The sequence below is a fragment of the Sus scrofa genome, chromosome 10 (genome assembly GCF_054392235.1).
Source record: "Sus scrofa isolate SSC_HxYL_T2T_F1_AM1 chromosome 10, Sscrofa_HxYL_maternal_Yorkshire_Landrace_v2.0, whole genome shotgun sequence".
Lineage (NCBI taxonomy): Eukaryota > Metazoa > Chordata > Mammalia > Artiodactyla > Suidae > Sus > Sus scrofa.
The window spans coordinates 32,630,492-32,644,053 of record NC_139392.1 but is presented as its reverse complement, the minus strand read 5'-3'; the positions used below and the strand labels follow the sequence as shown (position 1 = coordinate 32,644,053).

The window sequence follows — 13,562 nt, the reverse complement described above, 5'->3', positions numbered from 1 at the left end:
AAAAAAAGCTATTGGAATTTTTATATTGAAATTGCAAAGAGGCAATTGACAATGAATCTTTCTACTCTCTGTACTCAGTTATGTCTTTAGCGCTCTTAAAATTTCAAAATTTTCACAAACATTATTTCATATATTTTAATAACTGTCTTTATATATATTTTGTCCTTTCCCACAGTCTTACTGAACATCAATCTTCAAAAATATTTGTAATTTTATATTATAATCAAATTTATATTTCATTTTAAAACAACAATTTGATTTATTTAGTTTATAGTGAATTATTTTGCCATTGCTATTTTTTTATGAATTGCTTTTCCATATATTTTGTCTAAGGTAATTGACATGTTCAAAATGTTTTACTGATTTAAGAAAGGTTTTATATATTATAGTATAGTATAAAACAAAAAAAATTTCCTATGTAGTGCTTTTAGAGTAAGTGTTATACTTTTTATTTTAATGTTGTCAATCACTATCATTATAGTTCATACCTTTTTACCTAAATTTTACATAAAAAGTAATAAACATTTTCTTCTACTTTACTTATATCTTTGAATTTAAAGCTTTATTTTTTATTACTCATTGAATTTTATACAATGATAATCACAACCAAATTTTATAGCATTTCCATCCCAAACTCCCAGCTCATCCTCCCACCCCACAACCTGTCTCATTTGGAAGCAATAAGTTTTTTGAAGTCTGTGAGTTGGTATCTGTTCTGCAAAAATTCACTGTGTCCTTTTTTTTAGATTATTCATGTAAGTGATAGCATTCAATATTGGTGTGTCACTGTATGACTACCTTCACTTAGCATGAAAATTTCTAGGTCCATCAGTGTTGCTGCAAATGCCATTATTCCTTTCCTTTTAATGGCTGAGTAATATTTCACTGTGTATATGTACCACACTTTTTTTTATCCAATCTTCTATCGATGGACATTTAGGTTATTTCTATGCCTTGGCCATTGTATATATTTCTGAAATGAACATTGGAGTAAATGTGTCTTTTTGAGTCATGGTTTTTCCCTGGATAGATGCCCAGGAGTGGGATTGCTAAATCAAATGATAATTTGATTATTAGTTTTCTGAGGAATCTCTGTACTGTTTTCCACAGTGGTTGCACCAATTTTAATTCCCACCAACAGGGTAATAGGGTTCCTTTTTCTCCACACCCTCTCCTGTACTTATTGCTTGTAGACTTTTTGATAATGGCAATTCTGGCTGGTGTAAAGTGGTACCTCATCATGGATTTGATTTGCATTTCTCTAATAATGAGTGATGTTGAATATCTTTTTATGTGTTTTTTGGCCATCTGTATGTCTTCTTTGGAGAATTGTCTGTTTAGATTTATTTATTTATTTATTTTTTTTTTTGGTATTGAGCTGCAGAAGCTGTTTATAAACTTTGGAGATTAATCCTTCGTCAGTCACTTCATTTGCAAGTATTTTCTCCCATTTTTTTGGTTGTCTTCATTTCATTTCATGTTTCCTTTGCTGTGCAGAAACTTTTAAGTTTAATTAATCACATTTTTTTGTGATTAATTAAACTTTGTTTTGAAGCACAAAAGATCCAAACTAGCCAAAGCCATTCTGAGAAAGAAAAATGGAGCTAGAGCAATCAGGCTCCCTGACTTCTGACTATACTAGAAAGCTTCAGTCATCAGAACCATATGGTACTGGCACAGAGACAAAAATGTAGATCAGTGGATCAGGAAAGAAAGCCCAGAATTAAACCCACACAACTACAGTCAAATATTCTATGACAAAGAATATACAATGGAGAAAATACAGCCCCTTCAGTAAGTGGTGCTGGGAAAACTAGACAGCCACATGTAAAATGATGAAATCAGAACACTCCCTAACACCCTACACAAAAATAAACTCAAAATGAATTAAAGACCTAAATATAAGACCAAATACTATAAAACTCTCAGAGGAAAACCTAGGCCCAACACTCTCCAACATAAACAATGGCAATATCTTCTCAGATCCACCTCCTAGAGTAATGAGAATTTAAAGCTTTAAATACATGTATACATTTATGTACATGGGACATTTTAGAAAAAAAAAAGTGTGTGTGCTTGTGTAAAGAATTTATATCTACATTATAAATGGTTTTGTTACCTTAAAATCAGTATTTTTAACAAATTTACCAAAAACCTAACCTACTACTCTAATTTAATGTGCCATATTTACTATACATAATGTCCAAATACTTGTATATTTATTTCCAGAATATTTTACTTTGATCAATTGACTATTCCTAAGACATTACTCCATTATTTTAGTTCTTGTATGTAGATTTTAAGATCTGATAAGAGGCCTATCACTCAACAGTTTTGTTAAAAGCAACATTTTCTCTTTTGAAAAGATATTTCACACATTAGTGTGAGAATAATTACTAAAGTCATAGAAACTCCTAAGGTTTTGACTGACAACATATTAAATGTCTAAATAATTAGGAAAATAATTGATGTCTTGACCACATTGAATCTTTCTGTATGGGAACTAGAACATAGTATTTTTTTATGTCTTTGATATTCTTCAGTAATTCCTTTGTTTTGATCATATAGTTCTTTCACATTTTCCTTTATTTTCTTATATTTAGTAATTTGGTTTGAGTTTATGAAAATATTATTTCTGCATTCTATTTTATAAATAATTATGACTAGTATTCAAGAAATACACTGACAAATATATATATGTTTAATTTTTAAAATTTAATTTTATTGGAATATTCAGTGTAATTTTGAATTCAATCACTTGACAACTTTATATTTTAATATGATAGATTTTCAGTTAACTCTTGAATTTGCTAGATAAACAATGATTATCATATTAATGACTTTTCCTTCAAATCTCTTTCTTCAAATACTTTATATCATATTTCTCATTATTATACTATTGCATTACTTCATATAGGAAAACATGGGTAACAACTGTGAGAAGGGAAATCTGAATTCATTTTTAGCTTCAATGGGGATAACTGTGGTATTTTCCCATAAAAATTTCATTAAAAATGATCATCCATGGAGTTCACTGGTGGCTCGATGGGTTAATTATCTGGTGTGGTCACTGCTGTGGTGAAGGTTTGCTCCTTGGCCCCAGAACTTCTGCATTCATAGGCATGTCTGTAAAAAGAAAAATCTTGGCTTGAAAAAAATTATCCCCATCTGAATGTCAGGATCCTGATAGGAATGGATATCATTCTTCAAAGTAAAAATTTAATATTATTTACAAAGAATTTTTAAGATTAAAGAGTTTTTCTAATTTTAGCCATCCTAGTGTGTGTGAAGTGGTATAACATTGTGGTTTTGATTTGCATTTTCCTAATGTCTGATGGTGTTGAACTATTTTTCATATGATTTTTGGATATTTCTATGTTTTCCTCAGAGAATGTTGGTTCAAATCCTTTGATAAAGTAAAAGAAATTGAGTTTTCCTTTATCAGATATATGGTTTTTAACTATATTTTCTCATTTTCTGTGTTATCTTCACTTTCTTAACTGTGTCTTTGAAGCACAGCGGTTTTTTTTAACTCAGTGAATTTTATTACATTTATAATTGTAAAAGGATCATCAAAACAAGATTTTATAGCATTTCCATCTGAAACCATCAGCCCATCCCCCCACAAACAGTCTCATTTGGAATCCATAATTTTTTCAAGCCTGTGAGTCAGTATCTGTTTTGCAAAGAGGATGATTGTATCCTTTTTTTTAGATTCCACATATAAGTGATAGCATATGATGTTGGTGTCAAACTGTCTAATTAACTTCACTTAGCATAATATTATCTAGGTCTATCTAAAGTTGCTGCTAATGCCATTGTTTCTCTCCTTTTAATAACTAAGTAATATTCTGTTGTGTATTCATAGCATATTTTCTTTAGCAGTTTTATTTTTAATGGCATTCAATTTGTCTACTTTTCCCTTTGTTGTTTATGTTTTTGGTGTCATTTTTTAAAAAAAATTGCCTAATCTGAGATTATTAATGTTTACTCCTGTATTTTATACCAAGAAGCAATGGTTTTTGCTCTTATATTTTGACTTTTGATACATCTCGAGTTAATTTTATATATGATGTAAGATAGTTTTCTTAGTCTTTTCAGGCTTCTATAACAAAATACCACAGACTGAGTAGTTTATAAACAACAGAAATCTATTTCTTACAGTTTGGGAGGCTGGGACTCTGAGATCCAGGTATAAACAGTGTTTAGTGAGGGATGTCTTCCACATTCAGACTTTGCTTCTACCCTCAGTTGGCAGAAGGTATTTGGGAGCCCTGTGGGATTTCTCTCATAAAAGCAATCACCCCATCTATGATGGCTCCATCTTCATGACCTCCTCATCTTTCACAGGCCCCATTTACTAATACCATCACCTATGTGGATTAAGATTTCAACATATGCATTCTGAGGACACCAAACATTTACATCATAGTAGTGGGAATCTAGTTTTATTCTTTATCTGTGGTTATCTAATTATTCTATCACCATTCATTAAAAAAAATATTCTTTCCCCCATTGACTTTTCTTGGCACCATTGTCAAAAATGAATTGATCAGGAAGTTCCTGTGGTAGCTCAGTGGATTTTGAACCTGACTAGTATCCATAAGGATGCAAGTTCGATCCCTGGTCTCCCTCTGTGAGTTAAGGATTCATCATTGCTGGTAGCTGTGGTGTAGGTTACAGATGTGGCTCAGATCTGGCATTTCTGTGGCTGTGGTGTAGGCCAGCAGCAGCAGCTCTGATTTGACCTCTAGCTTAGGAACTTATATGTGCACAGGTGTGGCCCTAAAAGCAAACCAAAAAAAAATCATAAATATAAAGTTTATCTGGACATGGAAACTGATCCATGTTTCTGACCTGTGCCAATAACTGTATCTTGGTTACTGTGTTTAGCAGGAATAAGGAAATTAGAAAGTTATTTTTCAAGATCATTTTGGCTATTCTCCATCTCTTCAATTAGACATCATAACTCTTTACTCCTAAATACATCAACATGTATATACTATAAGAACAAAGGCATTTTCTTTCATAGATACAAAGAAATATCAAATTTGGTAACAACCATATTATATTATTACCAAATTTATGCTCATATTCAAATGACACCAACTATTCTAATGATGCACTCTACAGGAATTTTTTTCTCATCTAGGATTAGATCCAAGATTATGCACTGAATTTTGTTGCTATATCTCTTTATTTTAACTTGCTCTTCAGTACTTCTGTGGCTGTTTGTTGTATTATTAATATTTGAGGATTATCTCAATTTGCTTCATAGGATATCTTTCAATCTGTCTTTCAATCCAAATTTGATAAATTTCCTTATGATTAAAGTTTTGCATATTTGATAGAGATGGTACATCATACTTCATATTTTCCTCCATCTAATTATTGATTGAGGTAATGGTAAAAATTTCTAGCAACTAGCCTTGATTTGCAACATCTTGGTGACCATTCTTAGTTTGTCACTTCTTATATTGACTGAGGGTTTTTTTGCCACTGTATTTCCTATTAGTTTCTTCCTCTGTACAATGCTGCTTGCATGATTTTGTTATAGGTGTCACTCTCTAGGCCGTACACCAATAAATCTTCATACAAGTATCTGAATCAGAAAATATTTTCTTCAAAATCCAACACAATTTTATTTAGTTAGTTTCTGGTTGTTTGGGAATGATCATGGGTTGAATTGCTATTAGTCTCACTTTCTGGTTTCCTTTTACCATAGCTTTGTATGGAATTTCACTAATTGTTGTTTTATATTCATTTTGAAATCATGCAGTAAGTTTTCTATAAGCAAAGGATTGAATTGGGTGTATTACAAGATTTATAGTTATGTGGATATTTTTAAGCATTGTATTTTTAAATAAGAAAAGAAGGATTGGTGTATCTTTAGTTTTTGCCATTGTTTTGTTGTGACCTTCATCTGCTCTTTTTACCTTCTTTCACTTTACTGTCAAGTCTACAAAGAGCATCTTCCATTTCTATTCATTCTCGACTTTCCCAGAAATTATGCCTTCTTGAAAACATCATTTGAGCTCTTACACAATTTTAAGTTCTTTCTAGGTACATTCTGATTTGCCAGATCACAGACCTTTTTCCTTAATGACTTAAAAGTAGTATGATTTACATTTTTATGTGTGATTATGTAAATGGTCTTTCTTCTTTAGGTTTCTTACCCACCTCTTCCCTACAATCTTTTAGAATTTGTGTGTGTGTGTGTGTGTGCATGTGTCTTTTTGGCATTTCTTGGGCCACTCTTGCAGCATATGGAGGTTTCCAGGCTTGGGGTCTAATCAGAGCTGTAGCCACCGGCCTATGCCAGTGCCACAACAATGCAGGATCTGAGCTGTGTCTGCAACCTGTGCCACAGCTCATAGCAATGCTGGATCCTTAACCCACTGAGCAAGGCCAGGGATCGAACCCACAACCTCATGGTTCCTAGTCGGATTCGTTAACCATGGCACCACAAAGGGAACTCCCTAGAATTTTTTTCACATTCCGCTCAGACCTGGACCTTAAGCTCAAGAGATCTCTCTGCTGGAATTTGATGTTTGCCTCTTTAGACTTAATTTTAAATTTATATATTCTTATTGTCTTGGTTATGTTGCCTGTGTTATTTATGTGTGAACTTATGTGTCAATTCTATTGTATTGTATGTTTTGTTAGAACATCTGTAAGGAGATTCAGATTTAAGGACCTGCAATACCAACATAAAAGACATCTGGATTAAGTTAATATGTTTTCCTTCTTGAGTTAATTTAACAACTAATTATTGAGTCTCTTTCAAATTATAAGTACGTTACCTATTTCTGTCGTTCTTTTTATCATCTATTTATTAAATTATTTTTGGTATATTTTTATAAAAGTATAGTTGATTTAGAGCGTTGTGTCACTTTCCGCTGTATAACACAGTGAAAAAAAGAATATATATATATATTCTTTTTTTTTCTCATACTATCTCCCATCATGTTCTATCCTAAGAGATTGAATATAGCTCCATGTGCTGTACAGTAGGTAATGGATTTGGGGGTTTGTAGGTATAAACTATGAAATTTAGAATGGATAAGTTATATAGTCCTTCTGCAGTTCTTTTTTAAAAAACACTCTTTTGTTTTGGACAAAGTTCTAAGTTGGCATTTTGTATGCACATTTATTTAAGTGGAAACTTTTAGTAAACTTTTGTAAACTTTTAGTAAATTGATTAGCAATAATTTCATTAAGAGTGTCTGCCAAACACAAAGACTTAATCTTGTACTTCATTCAGTGCCATCTTGGATTTGAGAATATCAAATATATACTGATTAATTGAAAATGAATATTCTTATTCACACAAACATGTCTTTGCTATTAATAAATGACATTCTCTTTGTGGTTAGAATATTTTTCCATTTAATTCCACTGTACCAATTGTCCAGGAGAAGCCTCTGAATATATACAATTTGTAAACAATGCAAATAACATATGGAAGGGCTCAGTTCTCTAGAGCATGATTTCTCAGTGAATTTAATCTTGAAAAAGCAGCCTTAGGGACAAACTGTTTTAACATCTCCATGCAGAGATTTTTTGCTCATTGTCAATTAAGTGCCCAGATAAATTTTCTCTTACCTGGAAGATGATTTCTTCTTGGGTATTAATGTTACCATTATGAAGTAAAATAATTGCTGTTAGCTTATCAGGCATGAACCACATTAAAATACTCATATAAATATTTTAAAGTATCAAAGTAAAGACTTTTTTGTTAATTATCCAGGTCTATATTTTATTGACTAAAATATTATTAAAGTTTGGTTAATTAATTTGGTCAGTTAAACATAATAATGCAGTTTAAATTTTTTTCTTGATATATATTTTCAATGGCAGATTTAAAATTTGATGACATCACATCAAATACATACTATTGAAGCCAACTATGGATAAGTCTATAACCCAAACTGAAAAAAAGTTTATAAAACTTTGAGAAGATGGTCATGCTTACTACTGGTAGAGAGATGTATCCTTATGTGACAAAGCCCTCCCAGCTGCAGTGACAAAAGGTGTCCTGATTTTTTTCTGTATGTAGTCACAGCAGTGTTGATATGCTGGTGAGCCTGCCTGATAGTCATCAAACTAAAACTTCATCTTTGAGGACCAAAGATAGAAATGGAGAAGATTGGATTTGGAACAAGGAGGAAATAGAAACCCAGGCATCATATTCACAGAAACTCTTCACTGTTATGGAAGTAGGGCAAAATAGTTACTTAAAATGAATTATGTATCTTTCTTAAGAAGCAGCTCTTGTAATTTGAACTCAAATATTTTATGCCAGAAATTCCAGGAATAATATAGTGCATATACTTTCTCTATTTTTATAAAATACTATTGGAATAAATACAAAGACAATAAGTTTTTCAAATATTTTGTGTTAGAATTGTTTAAATGCAAACTGAAATGGAGACTAAATATAGCATAACATAATATAACATGACATATATATGGTCCTCAAAAATTAGTTTTTAGATTATTTTTTCATAGTTTATGGACTCCACCAATTATTTACTTTGTATTTTAATATCTAGAAGATAATATTAAGCCTTATTATGATAAAGCTTTACAAATTGTAATCTTGTGCATGATATCTTTGTTCTTATTCTGTGTAGATATTTTATTTCTTTTGGAATTTTTTTTTTTTTTTTAGTTTTGGTAAAACATGTGAAACAAATTATTGTGTATCTATAACCATTCTCCATCTCCAGAACTTTTTTCTTTTAAAAAAAAAATTATAGTTGATTAACAATGTTTGGTCAATTACTGCTGTACAGCAAAGTAACCAAGTTATGCATATATACACGTTCTTTTTTTTCAACTTATCCTCCATCATGTTCCATCACAATTGATCAGATATATTTCCTTGGTCTATATAGAAGAATCTCATGCCTTATCTATTCCAAATGCAAGAGCTTGCATCTGCTAACTCCAAACTCCCAGTACATCCCACTCCCTTCCCCTCCCTCTTAGCAACCACTAGTCTCTTCTCAATATGCATGAGTTCATTTCTTTTCTGTAGATAAGTACATCTGTGCCATATATTAGATTCCACATATAAGTAATTCCACACAGTATTTGTCTTTCTTCTCCTGAATTACTTCACTTAGCATGAGAGTCTCTAGTCCCATCCATGTTGCTACAAATGGTATTATTTTGCTCTTTTTTATGGATTAGTAGTATTCCATTGTCTATATGCACCATGTCTTCTTAATCCATTCATCTGTCACTGGACATTTAGGTTGTTTCCATGTCTTGACTATTGTGAGTAATGCTGCTATGAACATAGGACCACATGTATCTGTTTCACTGAATGTTTGTCCAGACATATGCCTAGGAATGGGGTTGCTGGTAGTTCTATATTTAGTTTTCTGAGGTACCTCCATACTGTATTCAATAGTGGTTGTACTGATGTACATTCCTACCAACAGTATAGGTGGAAGGTTCCCTTTTCTCCACATCCTCTCCAGCATTAGTTATGTGTAGACTTACTAATGATGGCCATTCTGACTGGCATGAGGTGGTGTCTCATGGTAGTTTTGCATTTCTGTGGTTACCAAGGTGAAGGGGGAGGGAGTGAGATGGATTGGGAGCTTGGGGTTAATAGATGCAGACTATTGCCTTTGGAATGGATTAGCAATGAGATCCTACTGTGTAGCACTGGGAACTATGTCTAGTCACTTATGATGGAGAATGATAGTTTGAGAAAAAAGAATGTATAAATGTATGTGTAACTGGGTCACCATGCTGTGCAATAGGAAAAAAAATAATGTTTTGGGGTAATAAAAAATAAAAAATTGTAACTAATATTTTGAATTTATTTAGTGCACATTATTTGTCACATAGTTTCTGGAGATCTTTATTTGCATTATCCTATTTAATGCCTAAACCATCCCCTGTGTTAGATAGCATTATATCTCATTATGGAACAATGTTGAGCTAACTTACACAGGTCACACAGTTGGTAAGCTAAGGATCAAATTCCCAACCAGATTTTAGAACACAAGCTCTCAAAAAGTACACTGAAAGAAATTAGGGCCACTCTTATAATATTTTTTTTTTAAAGTACAAGAAAGAGAACCAACAGAAATTATATCTAATATAGTCAATGCACCATCCCTGATGGGTGTTTTTGTATATTTTTCCCTAAAGTCTATTCAACTATGTTTACTTTACAGATAGCATTTTTCCTTTATTACAAATAAATTGACTTGAAAATGCAGTATTTCTTAAAGTTTATCTTTTTAAAATCAAATGAGCTGATTGAGTGTTTATTAAAATTAAAACCTCAAAATTTTTGCTGCATCATTTTAATGGTCACTGCTCAATAATTAAAATCAAAGCTATTGGTTACATGGGAAACAGGTTTTACTGTATAGACAATTAAAAAGAAACATAATTAGGCATGAACTGTGATCAGAGGTTTCAAAATGATCTGGCCTGAAACTCAAAATTTCAGTGTAATATCCTATGCATTGCAGATTGAGTTTCCTGGTATTTCACTCCTTGCGTAACATATAGATTGTTTTTCCGCCTTATGTTGTTGAATTTGGCATAGTATAGATCTACTTATTTTATTTTATTATTTGTCAATGTGGAATAGTTATCAGTATGAGTTTTGAATTCCATTTCAAATAAAATTTAAGAAGCATTTAATGAGCATGCATGATGTGCCCAGTTTTTTCACTGCTGTGGGTGACTTACTCCTCAAGTTTTAGAGCTCATAATGCCTCAGAAAGGCTGCTAGCTAAATATCAGCCTATAAGTTGCCTCCATGCTTAGGCATTACTTACATAGATATATAAATATTTCCTTGGGGATGAGATTGTTTTTGTGGTAGACTTCAGAATGTCAAAATGCACTCAAAAAAAGAAAAAGATATGATACATAAAGTTTAAAAATCCTATTTTTGCGAGAGATATTCTGGAGGAATCAGCTTGTCATTTGGTAGATCATCTCACAGATGTGCCCATTCACATGTACCACCCAGTTGGAATACTGAGGTCTCATCATTCTAGTTGAAGCAAGAAACTTGAGAAAATGACTGCCATACTTGTGAAAGTAGATACCAATGCCCCATTTTTTTAAGAGCTACTCTGTGTGAGGTCCTGTGGAGCAAACATTGTTGAGTAAGTCATCACATTGTTGACAAAAATCTTGCAATCTTCTCAAATTCTTTATTGACCCTTTTGTTTGTAGCCTTTGACACCTTATCAACACCTTCAGGCAAACACCTGGAAAATAGGAACAATGTGACAGAGTTTGTCCTCCTGGGGCTCACACAAAACTTGAGGTGCAAAAAATTCTATTTGTCACATTCTTACTCATCTACATTGTGACCATAGTAGGCAATCTCCTTATTGTCATGACCATAGCAGCCAGCTGGTCACTAGGCTCCCCCATGTACTTTATCTGGCCTATTTATCATTTATAGATACTATCTATTCAATTACCATTGTTCCCAAAATGTTCATTGACTTATTTCACGAGAAAAAGACTATTTCCTCCCATGCTTGTCTGACTCAAGTCTTTATAGATCATTTATTTTCTGGTGCTAAAGTCATTCTCCTGGTGGTGATGACCTAGGACAGATATATAGCTGTCTGTAAACCTCTCCATTAATTGATCATCATGAATTGGTGGGTATGTGTTCTCATGCTGTTGGTGGCATGGACTGGAGGCTTTCTACATTCTTTGGTTCAATTTTTCTTTATTTATTGGCTCCCTTTTTGTGGCCCCAATGTCATTGACAACTTCATCTGTGATATGTACCTATTATTGAAACTTGCTTGCAACAATACCCACCTCATTAGACTTTCTATGATAGCCAATGGGGGGGAATTTGCACTGTCATCTTCTTCATTCTCCTGATTTCTTATGGGGTCATATTACATTCTGTTAGAACTTATGGTTTGAAAGTGAATCACAAAGACTTCTATTCATGTGAATCCCATATAACTGTGGTAATTTTATTCTTTGTTCCCTATATATTCCTGTATGCCAGGCCTACTTCTACGCTTCCTGTTGATAAATTCATGACTGTGGTTTTAACTTTCATCACTCCCATGTTGAACCCTTTAATTTACACCATGAGACATGCAGAAATGAAAAATTCCCTGAGAAAACCTTGGAACAGAATCATGACCTTAGGTGGAAGAGTGGTGCATCTTTCATACAAAACGTGATACTCATTCTTTCACAGAATCAATGAATAATTTTCCTATCAGTTTTGACATTTAGAAAACTATTTCTGTTGCTTTAATTATACTTCATATTCCTGAAACAGCTACATAAATGAATCTTTACCTAAATGAAATATTTTTTAGTTTTTAGAGAAAAGGAGAATCGTGTGGGTTTAATCTCTTATATGTGTAATCATACTGTTCTAAGATTCTTTAGTGGACAGTGATTTTTGGTTTTATTTCAAGTTCTATTTGTGGGATATGCCAACTTCCAAGCACAGAAAAGCATGACCTCATGGAATGTGTTTCATTTTAGTCACAGTGAGATTTTAAAATTCAAAACTCTGATGATTATAAAATATTAATCTAATGTTAAAAATAAATCTCCTAGTCAAATTAATTATTTTAAAATTTTACAGCATATGATCACCACTGAGTGTAAAACCATGAGGAATGAATTTTGTTAAATTTTTCAAGTGATGGTAGCATATGATTGATTTTGTGTATTCTGATAATGTTTTATATTGAAAAATTGAATAAGTCAATCCCATTCTGTTCAACTAGATCAATCAATCAATTCCTCTAATAGTTGAAATACATGTTTAAGTCATTTTGTCATATATAGTCCCAGAGTCTGCCTACTTTAAACTATCTAGGTAGAGTTTTTTTTTTTAAATGCAGTGAATGTTTAAAATTTTTGGTACAGAAGATTTCATGTGCACTTATCTGATTCTCTGTAAACTGTATAACCTTGATAACTGATGAATCAAAAGTGTCTTTCTGTTTCCAATTGCTCTGTGCAGTTTGGGAATAAAATATGATATAAAGTTTACTTTTTAAGGTTTCTGTGTGTTCAATCCACAACATAGAGAAACTAAGGCATTAAATATGCTTTCATACATTTGTCAATTTGTAATTGGAATCACTTAGTGTGCTTAGTGATACTAATACCTCTAACTATTTGACAAATGTTGAATAAATGCCAGACACATATTGAATAAAGTTTCATTTATTCTTAAGCAAAGGTAATAAAAAGTACTCTAGATTTTTTTAACTCAGAAAAGAATCTGATACGGTGAATTAAATCTTCAAAATTATCAGAATTGAAGAAGCTGACATCTGCATACTGGAGTGAATGTGGTTGGGAACAAGGATTCACCACCTATGCTGTGATGCAGAGGAGAGGAAGCTTGATTCAGGGTGAAAGATGTTTGCATGTCCTTATCAGATTCCCTCCCTGCCCTGAATTTCTAATTTTCTTTAAAGTTCTAAAATGTTTCTTCTCACGTTTCCATATTTAACACACTTGGGATAAAAATTTTCAGGTATAGTGTGAGATGGAAGTATTATTTCCTTTAT

General features: G+C 32.3%; 1 pseudogene; it reads left to right on the top strand.

Annotated features, from left to right (window-relative positions):
• Window positions 1-7,961: 7,961 nt before the first annotated feature.
• LOC106504902 (olfactory receptor 4A15-like) lies at window positions 7,962-12,206 on the top strand (annotated as a pseudogene).
• The last annotated feature ends 1,356 nt before the right edge of the window (window positions 12,207-13,562 follow it).